We start from the raw sequence: 24,419 nt of genomic DNA on the forward strand, positions 1-24,419 counted from the left end.
ATGAATGTGGACTATCTTTTAAAAAATATGTTTTGTCTGGAAGGAAAAGAAAGCGCAGCCGCGTCCTTTCCTTTCTGGATTATCTATTAATTTTCCACTGAAAAAAAAAAGAAAACACTATAAATGAAGAATACAAGAAAATAGAAAGTTACAACTATGTAGGCTAACACGATCAAACATTGTAGTTACAAATAAACATACAGCATTATAGCCATAAAGCCAATAACTACCAGCTATCTCTTTTTTACTCTGATTTAAAGTTCCATTTTAAATCACAAAATGTCCAAGATCCAATAAAGATATAATCCACCCCAATTAGGCTCATAGTAGGCCCTACACTCACACTTGAATCAAGCTGTAACACACCAACGTACATATATATCAGTGTCATACACAGATGGAGTGGCATGTGCTCATAGCACATTAGTTCACCGTCATACTACCACACTGAGCAGTTGCGTGTGAGTATCCTTGAGTCACACGCCGCCTTGGCACAAGTGGAAAAGGGAGACCATACGCTCACAGCTGTTCTATCTCCCGTATAAATACGACCAGGGAGTCCGTTGTGGGACTTCTGGCTGATTATATACAGGATTTGATATCATCTCGATCAATGCAATGATGTGTCCCATGGTTCGAGGACATTTTGAATAATCAATCCGTCTGCGTTTGGCCGAACCATCATCGCATCACTGTCCTCCTCTTTTTGTCGACCTCTCCACGTTTTCACGCTCTTATCATCGTCCCAGAGTCACATACCCTTACATTACAGAAAACCAACCGTCCATATGAGTATTTGATATTTTTTATTATTATTACCAAACCTTTCCCACAATTACACCATAATCATTATATAATCCCACAAAGAAAGAGTCTGTTTAAGCAATGGCTTTTGTCAACGCCGGAACACTGAATCTATAATTGCATTACATTCAGCTCCTTCCACCCCCTATAGAAACATAATATATCAAACCATCTCGGTGCGAACATTTAGGGTCATGAACGGTCGGCCAGTGCATCTCTGTCCTACCGCAAAAGTTATGCCAAAAAAAGTTTAGAGTCCTCGACGAAGAATACAGGTCTTTAAATCATTTTCCCACGTTACTTGGAACCGTTGAGTGAGCGCGTTTAATATTGGACATTTCTCTTTCTGTTTGAGTAAGGTACGAAGTGCCCTTGTTCAACAGCTGACTTGTTTGAAATATCATATTTACTAATAAATATGCTTAATTCCTAGCCTTTGGCTTCAGAAAGCGCTCCCGTGCATGGTGCTAGAATAAACCCGGTTCGTCAGGGCACCTGAAAAAAAAGCCTCCCTCAGGACTAGTTTGCGTTTTGTATGCATGCGATTGGCAACATAACTGGCTTATTTACATTAAATACGCCACAAGGTTACAGTGAGATGAACGTCATTTTATCACTGATTACTTCTCTTAAGCACTAGAGCTGTGACTGATGCTGAGGACGCGCAGACTACACCGATTTACCCTGGAGTTTTTTGGGGGGAAGAAAAATACTTGAAATAGTTAACTGAAAAGGTAAGGACGTGTACTTTTACAACATTATATGTGTTCAGTTGTTATGTGTTCACCGCATGGCCCCGGACTACATGTATCAAAGCCAATTATACACGGTGTCAACGTAACAAGACTGACAATGTGAATGGGTTCTGAGGAGAATAGACATATTTTAATAAGAGTGTTTACGGGAGCTCAAGGTCAGAAACAAGCTGCGAGGTTGGGAATCCTTTCTCTCTTTTTTTACCGTAACACGGGGGAAATGTAGCCTACGATTAGAGTATTATTATTTACGGTTTTATTTCATCTTGGGTTACGCTCTTAGCTCCAGCAATGCCGCAAGACATATATCTATTTGCTGTGAATAACGCGGCGGACGACAATGGACTGCTTTTTTTAACGGTACAATGCATTTCACCTACCAGATAGGGAGAGTCCAAGCTGAAATATGGAAATGTGTTGTGATGCTGAGTAATTAGTATCAATGAACACGTTTGGCCTGGGAAAAAAACTGACCGAATGAAATAAAACGCTATTTTTTTTTTACTCAGGATACGTGCGGAACAGTTAGAGAGAGAATTCTGTATTGGACAATCGTAACAGGTCCGAAGCGCACTTTTCCCCCTTCAGCGAAAGAAAATGATCCGGTCAATCATATGGACATGCCTCATTATTCAATGAACACAATCTCTCACCAAGGCATCGTTTACAGACAGGAGTTTCTTTGCGCTACTCCAAATTTAAAGGTAAGAAGTGCGAAGCTTACGCATGGGTTTAGGGGGTATGGAATGGTAACCCGAAGGCGTTTCGCTTTTGAAAGTCAGTCTAAACAATTGCTATTTTCTATTGTATCATCTCAGTGGGGCCTGTTTCTCTACGTGATTAAAAAATACAGTATAATTAAATATCCATAGCGGTGACGTTAGCATGCGGGGTTGTCAGGGGGGAAACGTGTAGTCTACATAATGAATGCATAGGAAGACATTGTACAGCGACTCAGAACCTACTCTTATCTCTTTTATATTTCAACGATTTCATAATAGTCACATATAAAAGGTGTATATTCCAGACGTTTAAGATAGACAACGGAGTGTGTATTAACGTATTGGACACATGACATGCATAACACAGGCAGATATTTGCGACTACTTTTAAGGAAGTATAAACTGTCGTTCTCCCCCATCCAATCTGCTTCGAAAACTTTCTCATCACATCCCTAGGGGTTTTGCTTAGAATTTCAGCTAACCTGAGTGCAGATTGTTGGAGAAATAGGATCAAAGTTATCCGCTGCATGCCATGTGTCAAAACTTGTGAGATGGAAGAGCCGGTGAGACCTGCCATTTTGTGCTGTGATCGACCTCTTATGAATAGCAGCCATGCATTATGCTTTGAGGAACGTTATGATGGCATCAACAACTGAGGGCTAAATGTCATACACGCTTTAAAACCTTGTATGTAGACACAACACACATATTACTGGAGAAATTAAGGTTTGAACGACTGATTCAAAACGCAATTGCTTAGGGAACGGTATCCAAATGGTAAAAGTTATAGCGATTCGGGAAACGAATAGAATAGGCACCCATGAGAAATAATTTCATGAAAATGACGTAGCCTAGCCAATAACTTAATCGGGGACGAGGTCGAGTCTAGCAAGTAGCGTATTTCATAGCTATATACATTCACGTTGCCTAATGTAAATGTTCCAAAATATAAATGATATATTTAAAGTGCATATAGACTGTTGGTGTGGGATTAGATGTTTTGTTCTTGCGCTGTGAATCTCAAATCTGTCAGGATAAATATATTCCCATACAGTCTGATAACCCCAAAATGTTAAAAGTGCCTTAGTACGAGTCTATTATGTATCATTTCGTGGAATAAAACACATGCTACCGTTGCAGGGGCACTACCAGTGCTTCAAACTCTCCCCGGTAGGACTAGTCTGCAGGTGTCCCTCATCCAACCGAGCAGCCTTTCACCTTGAGTAGAAGGGAGCGATCCTCCCATGTAAACACAGAAGAACCAGTTTTGAGATTAACCCAGCTCGAAGGCAGCAATTTAAAACAGTAGCCTAGGCTACAATGGCTGATAAAACACATGACCCCCTTAACCGTAACGTAAGCGTTACAAAACGTCCATCACATTGTTTAACTTTTTTTTTTTTTGGTGTATCTTCCGCAAAGTTGAGTTTGCGAAAAAATGTTTATTCCTTAGATTCATTGTCAAAGGAAATGAACAAATAGGATGCACAGATGCACTGGCCGAGTTAGCCACTGTCATTGTTTAATGGTATTTGCCAGGCGGATATTATGTCTGTAATTGTGTCTGGGCGTGAACCTTTTTGTGTCAGTTCTTTTTATTTTCTTATTGAGATGAAATAGCGATGGACAACAGTCACACTGGAGTGCACTGAATTCCAGATCGGGCCCCTACAGTAGCCTCCATGCAATTACCGATAGTTAGGAGAATGACAATGAATTGTGAAAGGTGTTTTGAGGGAAGAGAAAGTGTGACTTTACTAACTGGTATGTAGTTGCAGCTCCTGTGTGTGTTGTCCTGGAGATACTTGACTGGTAGTTGACTGTCTGCTACAAAATGTGGGGGAAATATATTTGTATTATTTTTTTAATTATTATTATCATCATAATTAATTAAGCAAGAATTCAATGAATTGTATGACAAGCTATCATGTTTCACTTAGCTCAAACAATTGCTTTTACATTCAACATTTTTGTCTTGTGTACACTCTATTGTGAATTTGGTGTTATATTCCTAATCCCATTTTTAAACATGCCTTGTTCTTATATAAATCACATTCCTAAGCATCACCAGCCCTGTGTTTGATCTAGTTCGTCAACCTGTTTAGTGGTTCAGCATTGCTGTGTATCCTATTGTACCTGTGTCTGTGTTCCGTGGGTGATGACAAGCCACGGTAATGCACATCTTTCGGGGGAGAGAGAGCGAGAGAGGAGGATGAGAAGAGGGCATGGGCATGGCATCAGTGCTCCTCTCCGGACCTGTCAGTCTGCAGCCAGTCAACTGTAGCCGGAGCAGGAGAGCAGTCAGAGACGTGATCAAACAGCCATCCCACTCTTAAATGATTCTCGGCTCCTTTAATTGGTCGAAATTGTCTTCCAGATGTACGGCAGTAGCCAGGGTCTCTTGTGGGACGGTATGGCAGGCGAGGCCTGGTGATTAGGTATTAATTGATATGTGCAGTGGAGCCCCCATCCCCTCTGGCTCCAAAGGCTAAGGCCTTTACCCCGGTGGCTGTGTTCTCCCTTCACCCCCCCAGTCTAGTTTGGCAGGCAGGAGGGGCTGTTTCAGGAGGGGGCTGGAAAGGAAGGCTGGGGGCATAACACATAACAAATAGGCACAAGGCTGTGGTGAGCCTTGTAGTATGGTGACCTTGATTTAGAAGGTACACTTTGGAGAGATGGTCTTCTGTCAGATGTCATGAGCCCTGTTTGAGCTACAGAGACGAGCTGTTCACATGTCATGTTTGTGAAGCTAGGTCCCGTTTTCGTCTGTAGGCTGTGGCTCTTAACGGTTCTCTTCTCATGTGTGTCGCATAGCATATATTTTAAAAGGTGCGCGTGTGTGTATGTGTGTGTGGATATGAGGGCGACAAGGATGTGAAAGTCCAACGTTTCGGCGGATAGTAATCGTAGGCGTCAGTGTGATCTAAGAATAAAGACTGGGCCGACAGATGAGGTGATGACGGATGAGCTTGACTCAATTGCCTCATGCCAGGGTGCCACCAGAAGGAGCGTCTGTCTGTCTGGGAAAGGGGGAATGAGGGAGAGGGAGAGCGAGAGCACACCGGAGAGAGGGAGCGAGGGGTTTGCAGTGCCAGAGCGCAAACGAAGAGGTAGGCCTCTGGTTAAAAAGAAAGTTAGGCTGGTTAAAGGAATAACACCAGCTTAAAGCACATACGTGATAGCTAGAATTTGTAGATATATTCACAGATCTGTTCTCTTTCTCTCTCTCTCTCTCGCTCTCTCTCTCGCTCTCTCTCTCTCTCTCTCCCCCCCCCCTCTCCCCCCGCCTCTCTCCCCCTCCCTGTCTTCCCCTCCCTGTCTTCCCAGGGGTTCTGGGATAGATCTATATGGATCGTGGACCTAAGTATCTAGATTGATGTTTACGCTCAATAATAGAATGTGTTAAGTTGGACTAGTTTGCCCATCCTTGGGAAAGATGAGCAGCTTGTGCTTTGGCCTCGGCCTTTGTCTAAGTGATCTATCTAATCACACACGTCCACAGTAGCCATTCATCTGTGATTTTTCAACCCAAAAAATGTAATATTAGAATACCTCCTGAAATGTCCCCTTTGCATACAGTACCCCAGTCAGCAGGCAGTTTTGCAACATTAAAGCCTATTTATTTATTTTTTTAACGTTTATTAGCATTTAGATTTATAAATGTGCAGCACATTGTGTCAAGACTGTTTCCTTTTGATCTGCAAAGGAGCACAAAATTACAGCCATGTCATTTTTGTAGACAACAGCTTAACACAAACAGGCAACCACCCATCAATCACGTGTTCTGAAGCATGGCATTGTGTTATTTAGCATTCTATCCGGCGTGCCTTAAAGAGTGGTAAATATCTGCAGTGCTGCTGGGGGTTGACTCCAGAACTGTGGAGTGGGGGGCAGTTACTGAAGGAAATATGTAGTATGAGATCTCTCCAGCTCTATGCGGGATACAATGATGTCTGTACTCTGACTTTGTAAAGGTCGTGACCTGCTGGTCGCTAGTTAGTGTATTTTGGGTCCATGTAGAGGGGACCCTGGTGAGACGGCTTGTTCTAGAGAAGCAAGAGGACCCTGCACCTTTAATTATGATCAAGAGGTTTTCTCCAAAGGACAGAGGCGTAGCGGTTATGTTGCCTCGTAAATCTGCCCCTGATGCCGTATATTGTGTTGAACTATTAATGTACACTATTATAATGCATATTCAGCTGCCTCTTCAGGACCTGATTTGCATAATTGGATCTTTAATGAAACTTGCCTTGTGGAGAAAAAAAAAGAAAAGGGGAAAAAAATTGAGGAGAAGAAAAACACGATTGGCAAAACCCTGTGCATATTTGTTGGGAGAAGTTCTACTTGGATTTTAAAAGAAGGGGGGCTTTAAAAGAGAGTGACCTGCTCACCACACACATCAGTGGCGGTGCTACAAATAGGATGAGAAGTGCCTCTGAAAGCTGTACATTCCCAGCCAGGTCTCGCGGGTTATTACTACAATAGCCTGGGGGACTTTAGGTTCTATGTCTACACTCATTTCGTGTACTTGTTACACAGGGAAGATGGGTCTTTTGTAGAGGAGCTGCTCCGCTCGGCTGTCGGAATTCCTCTGTCGCAAATATTTTGACAATTCCTAATCAGGAGCAGTCAGATAGTGCTGAGTGCTGAGTGCCTTTGCTTTCTTGGGGCTGTGAGAGTTTCAAAGCCAGGTCTTTTTTCTGTCCTCTTGCATATGCCTGAGAATCACTGTTTGACTGTTTCTGTGATCTTTTTAGTGTATTTGTTGATATGCATGATACGCTATATAAGAAATATAGTGAGAATGTTTTCAACATGTTTATATTCCGTGCGCGCGTGCGCGCGTGCGTGCGTGCGTGTGCGTGCCTTTACGGGACTTCTGCTGTGTTCTCCAACTAGTTTGTGGGTAAGAGGGTATTATGTTTAATTGGTTAATTAAACTCTAGAGTAATTTTTCCTGGACTTCAACAAGTTGAAGGTTATAAAAGCTACTGGTGCCGTTTTCGAATAAACGTGAGAGTCATATATAATGACATGTTATTTGTCCTGCGTTTGAAGGACCTATCGTTTAAAAGTGATTGGAAAAAAAATGGGAAAAAAGCGAGCTGGATTTTTAACAGCACAGCAGAAGAGGAGCAATTTAGCAGCACTATAGCACAAGTGGTTTTTATCCATGAGGGGAAGAGTTGTGAATCAGCCACCAATGTTAAAAACGTATAACAACCAAATGGTGATGATGTATCATAGTGCGAGGGGCCCAAAACACTCCCTCTACTCCAGAGACATAAGAGTGGATCGTGTGTCAAAGCAGTTTACATGTTGCCATTAGAGCCATGCTAGGGAGAGAGAGAGAGTGAGAGAGGTGGAGGACAAAAAATAGGCTCAAGTGCGTTAGCTAGCATTGAGCTGCCATTTACCCAGGGTGTGCAGAACCCCCCCCATCTCTTTATTACTCCCTCTCTTTCCTTCTCCAACCTTTCTCTCTCTCTCTTCCTCCACTGCCAGTGTGCTCATGGGGAGTTTCAGGCTGGTGCAGTTTGTTCTCCCAGGTGGACCTGTATTGTATTAGACCCTCAGTACCCCCTCCCAGACCCCCTCACGTGTAATTCCTTGAGGAGATGCCTGGGCCTGAGTTGCTGTATTGTCCCCCCCCGTGGACCGAGCGCTCCCGCTGTTGAATCTCTCGGTAATGATGTCACAGCGATAGTGGAGGGGAGCAAATGTCTCCTGATTCCACCATTTAACGGCTGGCTGAATTGGCTGATAATGATAGCATTGGCGTCTCCAGGCTCAGAGACGGATCAGGCCCTGTGAATTAGTGGCTCCTAACCAGAGAGAGAGAGAGGAGAGAGAGAGAGAGGGAGAGAGAGGGAGGAGAGGGAGGGAGGGAGGGAGGGGGAGGGAGGGAGGGAGGGAGGGAGGGAGGGAGAGGAGAGAGAGGAGAGGAGGGAGGGAGGGAGGGAGGGAGGGAGGGAGGGAGGGAGGGAGGGAGGGAGGGAGGGAGGGAAGAGATGATCTGACAGTGAGGGCGAGAGAGAGAGACAGAGAGAGACAGAGAGAGAGAGGGAAGAAAAGAGAGCGAGACAATGAGGAGGGGATGATGTACTTAGCTATGTCTCTGGACTGCTTTTGAAAAAGCTTCCTGGAGATTTCCACGGCAGTGTTGATAAATGTGGCTTGATAAAAGTCAGTAAAATGTCGGCCTGTCTGCACACCTCTATTAGGGTAGGGGACATTTGTGATAATGGCCAGTTGGAGTCAAACAGAGAGGTATAATGTCAGCTCGCACAAAATATACTGTAACTCCCAATCAAACTTGTATTTCTAGTTGAAGGCCTGCTGTATTTCTGGTCTATCAATTCAAATCTTTGTCTTGGAATTAGCCGCTGATTTATCTGTTGCCCTCTATGGATGTGTATTTGAGGGGCATGTGGGAATACGGTTGCAAGTTCGCTCTTTATTTGTGTATTGCACTTTATTAACACAGATTTATTGGATGCCGTATATATCATCTGCCTTTTTATACCATTTAAAACTGAGCGCATTAGCCTGCATTTTAAAAACACAAGTTTCCCCCTGAGATGCACTAATACCATATTCCTGTTTTCCATGGATGCTTAAGTAAATATGTAGGGCTAAAGGCAAATTAAGATTCCCAGCTTTGAACACATGCTCTTTTGTGAAGGCCGGCACTCACTGACCACATCTTCAGGTCAACAGTGTCATAAGAGGGAGCAGGGCAGCTTGTTTTTTTTGTTTGCACAAATATTGAATATACGTTTATTTGTATATTTATGACATGCTCTGCTTGTCCAAAAGCTGGGAGGTACTCGCTCCACCCAAAAAATGTGTGCTGCGAGTGTCACCAAAGAAGGGCTCTTTTAGAAGGCTCTGGGAACATCTCACATTCCACGAAGGAGGCCTTTTTTTTAAGAGACAAGGTATGTGGTCCTGTGACTGCTGGACTTAAAATTCACATCGGACACGCACACGCGCACACACACACACACACACACACACACACACACACACACACACACACACACACACACACACACACACACACACACACACACACACACACACACACACACACACACACATCAGTAGTACACACAATCAGTAGTTCCCACCTGGTGTTTTAAAAACAGGAGAACAGGCACTGTATGGGGAGAGCTGTCAGTCCTGTGTGAACCACTTTAAAAACTGCAACTCAAGGTGTGAGCTAAATAGTATTTACTTTAGGGAATTTGTCTTTATTTATCTGCGTTATTACCGAGGTGAATTTTAAAGGGCTTTTGGAGAGAATTCCCCTGGCACGTAGCTTCTTTTTATTTTTTCTATATTTTTTTTTACCCCTTTTAAGTGTTAAGATGTGCTCGTACCCCTGCTGCAGCAAACCCTTAACAGATCTCCCGCAATTTCTGATGATTTTCATAAATCAGCCTTTTTTTCCTCACGTCTTTTTGTTTTCTTTCTTTTTCTTCTTGATCATGAGGCGTTGTTTTCTCCTCTCATATCTCTGTTTCATCTCTTTGTTATGTCGTTCGCACCAATCGTTGTAATGGGGAGAAAGCTAAGTGGAAGTGCTGGGCCACAGTCTTGGATGCTTTCTCCTGTTTTAGTAAATAGGACTGTCAGTGTGGCTCAGGCAGGAGCCGTGTGGGCAACACTATCCACACTCCACTCAGAGGCCCATCCTCCACTAGAGCTTGTGAGAAACAGAGCACTTTGAAGAAAATGACTCCACAAGAGAAACCAAGTTGTTTAGGAAGAAATGTGCATGTGTCTATGTCCATGGGAACAGAACACATTGATAGACTCAGAGAGGGAGTGGGGGGAGGGGGGAGAGTTCACCCATGAGTTTAGTCATCCGTTCACTGTGTGCTTCTAAAAACGGTGGCCAAATGACCGTGGTTCCATAGTGTGTTTAAGCTCAGCTCACCCGGACCTGCTCTCTGCACAAGGGGCACACACCGGACCCATCATGCCTCTCTGTGGTCAGGTGGTTTCAGACAATTCTTTGTGTTGTCTTTGTAGTGATCGGGATGCACCCACAGACCTCCAATAGCCTAGTGTGAGGACCCATCCCAAGCTCCTGGAGTTCTTACAGTTCTTCACACTGTATTCCCATGTAGCCACCTCATCATCTGGCAGATTAAGCTAATGATGACCACACAGATGATGTACTTGTTAGAGTGGTGAACTTTTGCCTGGTGTTGATAGTTTAGGCTTTTTATGTGGGGGGGGGGGGCATCATTAGTGCAATGAAATATCTTCTCTGTTTAAATTTGCATGAAGATGGTTCTGTGACCAGTCATCGTTAGATCAACCAGGCACAGCCTAGGTTGTAGAGAAGATTCATGTGTTATTCCCCAACCCGCCGTCTTGGGAGGTCTCTGTTAAAGCGCTAACTTCGGCGTACCCCCCTCCCCCAGTGACGTTCTGGACCGATCCATTTCAGCGCCGTCGGAATGGGAACGTTTTCCGGAGATTTGGGTGGAGTTTATTCCTCTCTCTCTCACTTTCCTCTGATTGCTGTAGCCTCGGGGCTCTCCAGCACACACTAGATCCCTGTGATTATATTAATGGCCTCCCGCTCTGAGTCGGAGGCAATGGACCCACAGGATAATGGGCGTCAGCGTGGAGCGGTGGGTAGGGAGATGGATCTCTGACCATCGGGTCGTAGGTTGAAAGGCTCAGGTGAAGGAAGCTGCTCTCGGTCCCCTTGGGCGGGGTGCTTAGCGGGGAACGTGTTAGTGAGTGGATGCCCAGACTAGCTGGAGTATGGCAACATGAGAAACACATGTATGAAATCTGGAATGAACCGTAACAGTAGAATTACTATACTGTAGCTAGGTAATAGCAGACGTTAGCTATCATTTTCAGAGCTGGCTGATTATAAGCGCTTAGGTAATGTGGATCAGTGTTAGTCATTTTGCGTTTATGATAGCGACACAGTGGGATTTAATTTGGTCTGTGTTGGTTTCCAATTGTATTTATCTTTAGCAGACTGTATAAGGACAGAACCCAAAGGTTTGTACATACTGTATGAATGTGTGTATGTTTGTGTGATACGCTGAAGCTTGTGCATGCTTTGTAGTTGTAGTACAATGCCCGAGGTACTTTGATATGGGTCATGTAGCTGTACCCCCCCCAGGCCCTGGATCGTATCCGGTGGGAGTCCCTCTCCTGCTGGGGAGCACATTTGATCCAGGCAAGGCCGGTGCTAGCATGGAGCCGAGAGGGGTCAGGCCCGTCCTCACTCTCTTTTTCATCCAATTTCCCCGGCTGCAGGCGGCCCTTCTCTCCACGCTTTTGTTGTCAGAGGTAATCTGTGAAGGGATCTTAATTATGGAGGTTCGGCCTGTTTTTTTTTTTTTTTTTTTCTTACACGCTTTTAATCAAACACCGTAGTTAGTTAGTAATGAGGATGAGGGAGGAACGGTGCGTCTGCTTCCCCATGCTGCTGGGTGTCGGGAAAGAGGAACAGGAAGCGTAAAGAGAGGAGCGTACCATTGTATTTATTATACCATCATACTGTGTTTATTTAGGACACGTCAACAATGCAACCTATTTTTTGATGGATTATCTTCCCCAACAGAATTGCCTCGTTTAATTCTCGAGAGATGTTGCTAATTTACACAAATAACTATTTAGAAGCCAGTCCAAGAGTCAGAAGACCCAAAATATTCCAGGACCTGAACCCAGTATACATGACTTCAACCATACAACATCACCATTTGTGTTGTTGGACAAGCAATGAAATGATTGACTGATTTAATGAATCAAGGGCTAAATTGAAAAGACAAGAGGGAGGGGCAGGTGTGGTAGGATTGGGGGGGGGGGATATGGGATCCATTACACATAAACACCCTTAGCATTGATGGGATGATCCAGAGGGATTAGATTGGGAATCCTGACGGACGTTGAAAAGGTGACCACATGGAGGGAGGCCTGCATAATGAGCCCACTGGCAGATGCTCGAGAGTGGAGAACCTCGCCGGCCCCCAAGTTCAAACGGGGAGTCACATCCAGGTCACAGGAGGTCAGAGGCCAGCAGCCTTAGTTAGAACACAGCGCACTGGAGGCTCAATGTTAACCGCTTAACAAAATCCCGGTTGACTGAAAGACTTCTATTGACGTCTCCCTGTGGTTTGGGTGCACGTTTTCTAAGGCTCTGTATGTTTGTAGGAAACTAACATTTGTGTGAATTATCCTTCACGTGGATGTGACGAAGACAGTCTTTCGAGACTGTTACTACTCTGAACCTATGGGATTTCCGTAAGGAGTAGTTCCCCACCTGGGGGACTTTGATGATCTAAACTCTAAACTGTGTATCGAGGTGTCTTGTTTGAGCCGCGACTTCGGCTTTCGGTGGAACCCTTGTGCGACCAGTACCAGAGTAGGACTTGAGGGATTAAGCAAGCTCTGGTTTCCAGAGTTAGGCCTGGCTAATTTAGACAGGGGTCACTGTGCCAGGGACTGGGGTTAAACGGTGTGACTGTGGAGGTCAACAGTAATTAGCTTCCATATGACCCACTGTGTGTGTGTGTGTGCGTGCGTGTTAGACAGAGAGAGAGAGAGAGAAGGGTGGAGGCGGTGTGTGTGTATGTTTGTCGAAGAGTTTAAGGAGTGTGCTTGTGTGTGTGTGAACAAAGGGACAATTGCAGATAGCATCACTACTCTGTAGCTCTCTCTCGTAATTGTGTCTCTTCAAGTGTTCCCAATGCACATCCTTCTATGGCCAGCTCACATCTTGTCCTTATATTATTAAAGGTGGCCTCCGTGCTTAAGGAAGACCGACAGATGGCCGCTTTCATAAATCATGCTTATAAGATGATTCTAGAAATCACCAGCCACTATCTCGCTTTGGTTACAGTAGCTTACATCCTTACAGGCATGTTTATCATGATGTCGTTGCAGGGGTTAAAACCCGTCCCTACCCTCCGCATGTTAATTATTATTTCAGAGTCAAGACACTGATGACGACCTACAGTGAAATAGAACAACAAGAAAATCGGGTGGCTAACTGTTAAAAATAAAAAGCAATCCTTTCTTTGCTATCCTTGTATGTGTAAGCCTCCCTCTCTTACGGTAACGTGTGTTCTTGTGCTTGGCTGAAAGTAGCTCGTAACAGGATGTTAAATATATAGCAGTAAGAGGGGGGGATAAGGGGGAGATTATGTCTGTGTGGTTGCACTATTTCTTGATGTATGCACCATGTCAGGCAGCCATTGTCTCCTGGGTAAAGAATGATAGTTCAAATACCTACCATCTCTCCCCTGGTGCTCCAAATGCTTGGCTTTGAAGTTTTTATAATCCATCTGTCATCTTCGAGCAGGGAGGGCACATGTTCTGCACTGCTCAATTACAGAATTTTCTTTTGCCAGCTACAATGAGACAGGAAGCAAATAATATGGGCGACCCAAAAGGGAGAGGAGTTGGAGAGGAATCGCTCGAAAATGCTGCATTCCTGGCGTTCTCACGCACTTGATTGTGTCCCTCTCTCTCATAACAGGAGAACAAAGCGTGTTTGTTGTGGGCGGAAAGTCTGAACCGCTTCCTACTGTTACAATTATGAAGAATTTGATTGAATGCTTATTGTTTCAAGGACAGCGATTTCGTCACTTTTTGGGAGAGTCAAACATTCACTATAGTCCACATAAGAGCACTACCCTTACAGCTTATTAATCAAATTGTATTTGATATTAAGATTAATCTGCTACAGAAACAAAGGGTAATATAAGTTGGCTTGGCAAGTGAGAAAATGTGCATTTTGATGACGCATGCATTGCACACAGAGTAGTATATATGTTGTCAGTTTGATGTACATTCTAATGAAGTTTTTTTTGCAGTGCATGGTGCTGAAATCATCTTTAATTGGAGAATGCTGTGATTCGGTGCTTTAAAGCTACACTGAGGAGCCTAGAACGTCCGATACCCTCGCTTCAACAGAAAAACAACAACAGCAGCAGTTGCAAATTAGACCTCCGAAACATTTCTTCTTCGGGAGAAAGAGGCATTTAATTATTTTAGCTTTAATACACAACACTGTTAGATCTCTCTGTCTTATTTCATATCTTCTCTGAAGAGCCCCAAAGAAGTCTCAAAGGAGATGAAAGATGGACAAAAAAAATTGACATTTTACATTCTTTTGTTGCCTTTGAAACGTCAATATTTTGCCTGTAATTGTCTCATACTATGTTATGCATCTTCATTTATGGAGGAATAATACATTGGGCCTTTCTTCCTAAATAAAAGCAGCACCCATCTGCTTGTGGAGCCACTCCTGGTTGCCTGCTCCTCACAAAAATAATACTCGTCCTAATGACTTCCACATATTTTGAAATCTCCCTTTTGAAATTGGTCTTGGCAGATTATTTGCAGGTACTTGAGATGCATCTGTTTGCAATTTTGCAATGTGGAAGACTTTAATGCAGCGCTCGGCGGGAGCCGAGGAGAGGGGCTATTTTAATCCCAGAGTAACGCCGGCTATCATTACAATTGCCTAGGCCCTACACTGCCTGGGTGTGTCTCACCCAAGCTTGGCCGAAAAATAGGTGACATTGGAGGGGTCAAGGTCAAGATCTCTGTGGGTCAGGTTTAGGGTGCCCTTCCTTTAGTGAAGCTGCACTTGTCTGCCCTGATAACTGGTCAGACCCCTTGCAATGACACAGCCCCTCTCCAACGAGATGGGTCCTTTATAAAGGAAGTGATTAGGAAACCGAAGCTGAACTCATTGTGACTTCAGTCCTTATTATTTCTACCATGTGGCGGGCAGCTGACCGGCTTAAGACGGGTTTTTTCTTTTGTGTTCTTTTTCCCCCTTCTCATTCAACTGTAATAACTTACCCTATTGTCCCACCCAGGATATCAGGACATAACCAAGGCTGCCAAACTGGGATTGTATAGGTGGTTACAATTACATTCATTAGATTTCATCAGGGGTGTTTATGTAGTCGGACGGTAAATGAAAAAAGACGACCTTTCAACTCCGTTCTTTGTTTTGTATTTTTTGTTCTTTTTGTTTTATTAGGAGTGAGGGGAGGGCGATGCCAGAGGAGGAATTATGTTGAAAGTGTATGCCTTGCAACTTTTTCCCTGTTGGAAATGTTTATTTGAACAGTAAGCTCATGATTTGAATATTTGTAATCCATGCTTAAATTTACAGGCCAGATGAACTTTTTGGCACAGAATGGCAACCATAAGTAGGATTTTCTGAAAAGCTTTACAAAATTTTAAGCCATTTGCATGGCTTATATAATTTAGAGGCAAAAAAATGTGTTCTGTCTTATTACTTTATACCTTTAAAATGTTCCTTATTTGTCCTCTCGATTTATATACATTTGCTACTTTACGTCCTATAGTAATGTGCATTTTAAAGCTCAGTTGGGTCATTGAACGAGTATATGAAGACTTCAAAAAATGCAGAGGCCCAGACGCTGGAGTGGTTTTCCTCCATGTTCAATTCAAATGAGTTTACTCCATATTGACTTCTAATGCTGAAAGCCCACCCATCTTGTAGGCTGGGCGGTCGCTGAGCCGAGCAAAAAGGAACGCTTTCTTAAATGATGCTAATCAGTCCGGAGGGGCCTGGCCTCCATCCTTCATCAGTTTTCTGTAATTCAGATGTGCTGAGAACCTGAAATTAAACGTGTCAGTGTGTGTGCATGTGTGTATGTGCGCTGCAGGGGTGTGGGGGGTTAAGGAGAACCAAATTAGTGGATGGGAGAAATAACTGAAGCCGTGGCTTTCTCTTGGGCTCCACGTTGGTGAATGTCAAGATGATTTAGCTTCTTTTCTATTTGCTGTCTGCCTGAAAAGTCCAGCCCTCCTAAGATTGCAGGGGTTTCTGCTAGCCATTTGATGAAGGTATACCTTTATTGAGTCAATCAGAGGCTATAGGCAAAGCGTCAGTATGTGTGTGTGTTCTTGTATGTGTGTGTGTGCAGACGCCAGTTGGGCGAACAGCTGAACCATGGCGCAGCCCCCTGCCCCTCGTAGGCCTTGGCAGTTAGCGGTGTGAAAAAGCCCACTCTTTGAGGGCATTATATAGATTAATGTGGTGTGCCTGGAGGCTTCCAGCGACACCTCACCAGGGAGGCCGTACGGCAGATCTGGGGGCTGACGGGCGTTAAGGGGGGACCATGGAGGACTGGGGGGGACTTGGGGGAGCAGAGCCCCGTCCTGGGGAAGGCAAACAGAGGCTTCTGGCCTGGGTATTGGGGGGATTGTGTGTGGCTTGTGTGACCTGCGATGGGCATCATCTGGCCCAGGCGGCTCGTTATAGGACCCTGCTCTCCTCAGCCAAGCAGCTCCACTGTCTGGACCTCTGTTTCAGCCAACTGAGACACTTCCTTTCACACACACACACACACACCACACACCACACATCACACATCACACAATACACTGCACTGCACTGCACTGCTCCTACTTCCCGTACACACACACACAATTCTCCTACTCCACACACAAACCCTCACACCCTACTCCACACGCACACATACACATTGACATAAGCATACATGCTAATACATTCATCAGTGCATACTTACAGAGAACAAAGGACTGTACTGTGTCACCTTATATTCATTGTAATAAACAGAAATATCCAATGTGAATGTTCTGGTATCAAATAGTCAACAATAGTTAGTCTGAACCATGTATCAGATTATCACACACACACACACACACACACACACACACACACACACACACACACACACACACACACACACACACACACACACACACACACACACACACACACACACACACACACACACACACACTGTACACACACACACTCTATCCCTCTTAAGATCTGTATGTATAAAAGAAAGTAGAAAAGAACAACAGAGTACTAATCTTTCTAAATTGGAATAAAATCTTGCCTACTTAAACAGCACATGAAGAACAACAACGGTCCCATTGTTGTCTCTCTGGTGATTGTTAATGTTTCTGAATCTCTGATTTCATAACTTCGCTTTCTATAGTGAAAATGTGGAGATTTATTATCAGGATTTTACCACATTCCATTCAAGATTAGGCACATCTGGTAGTGTGTGTTTGATTTGGTTTATATCAAATTGTGTATACAGTATATACCTGGGACACATGGATATTTGTGGGTCTCTATATACCTCTCTATCCATGCATGTGTGTGTGTGTCTTTCTGTGCATGTGTGTGCGTGTCTGCGTGTGTGTCTGTGTGTGTGTCTGTGTGTGTGTGTGTGTGTATGTGTGTGTGATTGTTCTAGCAGGAGCACTCCTTAAATAACCTACTTTTGTCTGACAACAGCATTAGTTGTAGAGGTGCACATATGCAAAAAGCTATTTGGAAAGGCATCCTCGTTGCTGTCAGCTTTTATTATGCGGGAAGGTGTCATGTTTGTAACGAAGCTGAGTGCAGATGGCAGAGTGGAAGAAATGGATCACTAATTTTAACAATGATTAATGAACAGAGATGGAAAATGAATTACATTGGACTATTGGAGGCAAGGAATATTTGCAGTTAAAATGTTAACTTTGTCTGCCAGGCTGGTGTAGTATTGGGAAGGGGAATGAGTGTGTGTAGTGTGTGTGGTGTCTATAGTGTGTGTAAAATCAACACTTGTCTGCTCTTGACTGACATTCCCCTGCTTAAACACTACATGTGTGCTATACACATTGTTTTCACTCCCGTGTATTACACTAGCATTAAAAGAACACAATGCGTAATAGGATAAACACAGCAAAGGTTATCCTGTCTAAAAAAATGCTATAGTATTTCCTGCATACTCTGGTATCAAGCCACTGTGTACGTCTATACATTCTGGAGAACTAGTGAGGTAGGAGTCCTTCACCCCTTTCCATGGGCCTTTTTGGCAGTTACCGTATTGGCCCAAATCTCACACCATCGTTGACCACACCGCCCACCGCCCTAGTACCAACTATTGGGTACGCCATGACTGTTGGGCTGACTCTTTCTAAGACAGGAGAGGTGAGATACTCAACTCAACCCCTCTCGAAGGAACATCTGAAAGACCCCAGAGTAGCAAAGTCTCATCCATGACAAACAGGATTCTGAGAGCAGGACTTTTCTCTCTCTGTTTCTTTACTGTTTTTTGTTTTTTTTCTCCTCCTCTACTTTTTTTGTTGTTGCTCCCAGTCTTTGCGTCTCTATCGGGGCTTGCAGGGTGGGCGGCTTGTGCGATCCTGCATAGTAGGTATATGTGAACTATTTTGAATTTAATTAAGCTCCTGATGGGAAATACTTAAAGGGGGAGAAAAAAGGCAACAACTTCTGGAAACAATGTGAGTGTGCGCAGAGGAGATCTCACGTTACCCGGCATATGCTAAGCACTCAGAAAACATACACAATGCCTTTGGTGAACAAGGTAGGGAAAATGCTCCTGGGAGCCAATTTAGAATGTGACTTAAGGCAAGTGTGCCTTTGTGTGTGTGTGTGTGTGTGTGTGTGTGTGTGTGTGTGTGTGTGTGTGTGTGTGTGTGTGTGTGTGTGTGTGTCTTTTCCTATTGAAATAGTAGTGGGGATAAGAATTCCCCTTGCAGGCTCCTGTGGTGGCCTCCTTTGAGAACCACATCTGTGCCCCTCTGCCCCAGCTCCAGCCCCAGCACCCCAAACCCACTCACTGAGTTACGCTCTACTATAGAGGGAGAGCAGGACGTGTAGTTCACGTGGCTCATGCCGACCTGATTATTTGTCTTGTGTGAAGCGGCAGGCCTTTAAAGTAGGATTGCGTAACATTCTGTGCGCTGAAGGTTTGTTTCGCGTTTTGTAGCGCATGTCATTTTGGAGGACCTAGCCTCTGTTTCGATTATCAAACGTAAATGTAACCCTTCTCAGTGTTTTTCCCCCGTACCATATGCCATGGACCATACCTGTTCTTACTGTCGTTATAACACTTGCATTTCATTTAGGCTTTGTGTAATGACTGTACTTGTACTACTGTACTTGCACTAGTTCGCAGAATTTTATGAAAATGATCAAATGTTTGGAAAGTGCTTACTGTAATGGGTATGTTGGTGTTGTCTTCTCTGTCGCCATTGTGCACTCTTGTCAAACTTCAATAGCACCTGCACTGAATGTCCTGGTTTGTCTGCTTTGTTTACAGGCGCTTGTCTTCCCCCTCCCTCTGCAAACCTGTCTGTGTTCTTCCTGAGCTACGTCGGTGAGGTGGCAGTACTGCAGGTATGGATCAGTGGCACCCCGATTGATCACGTAAAGAGCAGGATATTAAAGATGTCTGTCACACTCCCCCTCCTCTCTGGCATGGTTCTGGGGGGGGGATTGAACAAGTGAATGTGAACTTTTCAGCTCAACGCTGTCACCTCCCCTAATCAGGAAGTGAAATCTGTAACACAGCACTCTCATTTAACTTTCCTAGACCTCCCCCCTCCCCCACCCCCACCCCCACCCCCAAAAAGAAAAAAAGAACAATTGCGCTGGAAGTAATGTGATTTCTAAATAAACGCCCGCCTGTCAAAAGCCGAGACGCATTTACTTCCCCAATGTAGCTCAAGGAGACAATTAGCAAACAGAGGTGACACGGTAAACAGGTGCACCCATTATTTCTGGAGCTGGTGGCGATATATCCCCATCTCTGAGACTGATGGTAGATCATGTGACATGGAGGGTGAAGGATCTGTCTGCATCAGGGCTCGGCTGACGGGGTCTGCCAGCAGTTTGCAATGTCCTCCTCACCATCACTATCATCATCATCTCCAAATATGTACTCCCTCTCTTTACCATCACAACGTACAGGTTAGATCACGTCTGTCCTCTATCTTTCTCACACACATCTCTTTTCTCTTTCTCACTCTATACATCTCTTCTCCTTGCCCGCAATCCCTTCCCTGGAATTGTTTTCTTTTAATTCATAGTAGACCCTCGTCCAGTGAGAGAGGTCAAGCCGGTTTGTAAAAATGGATTGCTTGCAAAGTGCTAATCAATGGAAACTTTTTTTTTTCTTGAAGCTGGAAAAATCTAGCTATAACATTTATTGAAAAAATATTCTACTGTTTGAACTTGAATTATATAACAGCTGTCTTATATACCCCGCAGGACTCCGAAGTCAAAGTGTCAGACAGCCTTTATATGCTATACAATACACTAATGATGCTATACTTTTTATCATTTAAAAATGTAGTTCGTTATTTATATATATATATATATATATATATATTTTAATATAGAGCAATCCAAAAGTATTTCAATCTTAGATTACGTGAAATGCCATATTTAAAAAAAATGTGTGCAATGTAACAGTGTAACAGCCTTGGTAATTGTCGCTGGTGTTTTGGACCGCATTTGCATGCTGAGATGTATAAATCAAATCTAAAATAGTGAGTCAGTCTTTTGGCTTGTGCGGCATCAGAGGTATGTGAGACAGATCTCAGTCATATTGGATCCATCACAAACACATGCTCTCGCTGACGCATTCTCACACAAGGCACATATGCACGCAATCGTCAGGCTTTCTCCAAATGATATCTGGGCCATCACAAGTACAGGGACTAGCTACAAAGAGGATTCCATAAATACGTACCTTACTTCTCAACTCACCTTCTCTCTCCCTTCCAGTATGTACTATTGACGTTCCACAGACATGACGTAAAATATGAATGTTGAGTCTATTTGGATCATTTAGGGACGTCGAGACAGCAGAAGGTTCACTTATGGGTTAGTTTATAGCAGTTTGATCCGAATGAGGGGACTTTTTCCACCATGGCCTTTGGATGGATTCAGTGAGCGCAGCCTGTCACTGTTGTGAGAATACATCCTGCTGTTAGAAATATGACATGATTGGCATCCAAGGGACACATTTAGCCTCTGACAGTTTTGACAGAATTAGTTGAAGGAGTGACAGTCTTGGTAAGGAGTTTTAATGATAATAATCATTTTGCATGTTTTTTTTTTATTGCAGGATAATTATTGAAGAGGTTCATGTAGTCATGGCTGTAATCAGTAAAGAGAGCTTACAGAAAATCAACAGGGAAATAGATGGTACTTGTTTAATATATATATATATATATATATATATATATATATATATTGAACCAGTAAACTTAGTACCAGGCATAGGATAAGGACAATCAAAAGGAAAAATAATCAAATTAAAATCTCTTCACCCTCAAAAAATAAATAAATAAATGAGATTCACAATGCATAATTAGGACTTGTTGGTGTCCTTTGCCAAAGCCACCCAATCAACCCACAACACACTGTACCGATAGAAAAAAAAAATGCACAAAAAGCCGTTCAACTCAAAGAGCGGTATTTAAACAGAAAACCCTGACCCCTTGACTTTGTCTATTAGCATAGAGTGTATTGCATGGGTCGTTCGCACGCAATCGGCATGAATAAGGTCACCATTTGTTAGTTTCACTCTTTTGGGATCCGCCTACGCGGCGTCCACCCGGACTTTCGCTGGTGCCCAGGCCTCGGATCTGTTTTTTTAAATCATTATTTATTTTATTGTGCACGACCAGTGAGGAAGAAAAAGGCTCTTGCTTTCCAGGGTCGGAGCGATCGGAACACAGAGGCTGCTGCCCTACATTCCTGACTAATTGTATAATTGGAAAAGCTCTCCAAATGAGCGCCCCCCTTTCGCGGGCTGATCTTCCCAGCGCTTCCCCCCTTCAAAGCAAATCACAAAAGAGCATTTTGGGAATAATAATAATTGTAAAAAGCGTCCATTATTAATCTCGTTTACCACCAGCACCGCTGCTGATACTCTCGCTACCACACATGGCACTCATACTCATGGGGGCCAGCCCAACAATAGCGGCAACTTTTCTCTGACCGATATCAGCCATAGCCGCGGTCAAAGTACAACCTGTGGACGACCCTGGAACTAGCCTACTCACCACACTATTTGGGGATGGCCCTGCCTGCAGTGGAAAAAGTCTGTGTATAAACTTTTTAAAATGTTGCCTCACCGGCATATAACTGATGATCTATCTACCTGTGAGCTGTCTTTGCTTTCATATTTTACCGTGACAACCGTGCTCATGGTCGAAATGGATTTTCCGATTTATGGCCCCTCTTACCCGCCTTTCATTTCCATGGATACGGAGGGACAGCGGGATGATTTCTGAGGTCGACTGCTCAAAACAGGATTCCAAAGTGCAGTTAAAACGAATCTCTTAATTAACCCTATTGATCAGTAAAAATAAATAAAAAATAGAGGCAAATGTGATTTGCATACACCGAGAGTGATCAATGCATTCACTCATTTTCTTTTTTCTTTTTCTTCTCCCCAAACCTGATTTCCTCAGTTTTCAAAGTGAGCGAAGGAGAGTTCAGACTAATGTGGATCGATCCTGCATCTTGCAGACCGGAATACAAAAGCATTGTATTAGTCACTGACGGGTGAAACATATCAGGAAGACTTTTGTTTGAAGTTTGCTATGTCAGATCCTTTTCTCACTTAACCAAACATGGAAAGTACTCATCCAGTCTCTCTACCTCGCGTATGTAACAACAGGGATGATTATAAATCACAGGTTTGCGTTGGGAACTATTTGTACGCTGAATGGAACAACATATTAGAAAGGTCATATTTATTCAGGGGAAACGACATTCGCTTCTCTTTTTATTTAGTGGAAAGCAACAGCAAAAAAAAAACACCACCCCCACCACCACCACTGCCGACAACAACAGGAAGAAAAAAATAAAGGTGTTAAAAAAGCAGTATGCTGCTTTTTCCCAAGAGCGGCTTATTATAGTGTATTGATTTATAAGGCTTTAAACGTGATCCTCCATGCTCAAGTCAAGGGCAGGGGGAGAGATGGCTGCAGTCAGGCTACATGACAATCATCGGGTGCTGCAGAAAGCCTGTTTCTGAATAGTTTTGGAACACAAAAGGGTAATTGTTTTAGCCCAGATGTTGCTTTCGCACAACAAGCAGGATACAATGTTCCTACTGAGCTGATGAGCCCAATCAGTGAAATGATTAAAAATTGATTTTGTCCCTGTAATTACAGTATGTAAACTACTTAGCCAGGATTGCAAAGGAAGTGATTTTCTAATTACGTATATACTCTGGTGTCTAATGATTGGTTTTTTGAAGTAATGAAGAGAGGGTCCTAACGACTCCTCTGTGTTCTGTTGTTTAAGGAAAAAAAAAAGAGACCATCGTTAGGGCAAGGCATCAGGCAGACAAAGAGCTCAAATTGAATTTTCGCCAGCGCTAACATGCACAGATTCTGTTTGTTAGCATGCGGTCTGGACGCTAATGGTGGCCATGACTTCTGCGGGGTCACCAGTCCAACAATCTGGACCCTCCAATTAAAACCTCCAGAGTTTATGATGTCATTGTCACCCCCAACACTCCCGCCGTTGGCCCTCACTTCTCTCACTTCTCTCTCTCACACACACACACACTCACACACACACACACACACACACACACACACACACACACACACACACACACACACACACACACACACACACACACACACACACACACACAGACGACGAAATACATCTCAATCTAAACCAGACAACAACCACAGCAGTATTTTCATCTTGTAGCATTTAGCAACTCAATATGGTGAGACAGGAATGTAATATTAGAAAGACTATCCTGTCCTTCAGTTCATCAGAGGTGATGGTATCCAAACGCTGCAGTAGCGGTGAGTGGGTAAAATCACCGGGGAAGCCAAGCCAGAAAACAAAGGCAGATTACAACTTATGTGTTGTGATAATTGCATTGTTTGCTCTATAACCTGTTAGTTCATATGCCTTGTCACCGTGATATATAGGCCTAAGGCTGAGACATTAAGGAGACACAGTTACCTGACCTACAGCATGGTCAAGCAAGTTAATGTTTCCAACATTTTCGGACTACTAAACAACTATTGATTTAGAACCATGGTACCTCATGTCGCAAAGAAAACAGGAGCTGCCTCCACTATTCCAGCACCATTTCAACTTCAACATTTCTACATCATCAAATCATCTATGCTTAGTCTACTAGTGACAAACAGACCCTACTTGTACAAACTCACCCTACTTGTAGGGTTGATGAAACAGTCTATGAAACGGTCTATGACTCTTTCATACATACACCCTTAACAGAACAGCACAAACTGGCCCTAACCAGAATAGAAAGAGGAGTGG

General features: G+C 43.6%; 1 protein-coding gene across 3 annotated transcripts in view; it reads left to right on the forward strand.

Moving 5' to 3' along the window:
* Positions 1 to 962: 962 nt before the first annotated feature.
* Positions 963 to 24,419, forward strand: part of LOC112263559 (zinc finger protein 536-like) — a 201,286-nt gene continuing 177,829 nt past the window's right edge. Inside the window, exon 1 of one of the 3 annotated variants that reach the window (XM_042330847.1) lies at positions 963 to 1,538. The gene's annotated coding sequence lies outside the window, so the exon portion shown is untranslated. Of the gene's footprint in view, positions 1,539 to 1,592; positions 2,264 to 19,415; positions 19,482 to 24,419 lie in introns of those variants that run through there. The other 2 variants (XM_042330845.1, XM_042330846.1) reach the window with 2 other exon arrangements.

Source organism: Oncorhynchus tshawytscha, linkage group LG12 (assembly GCF_018296145.1).
Source record: "Oncorhynchus tshawytscha isolate Ot180627B linkage group LG12, Otsh_v2.0, whole genome shotgun sequence".
In the NCBI taxonomy this organism is placed as follows: domain Eukaryota; kingdom Metazoa; phylum Chordata; class Actinopteri; order Salmoniformes; family Salmonidae; genus Oncorhynchus; species Oncorhynchus tshawytscha.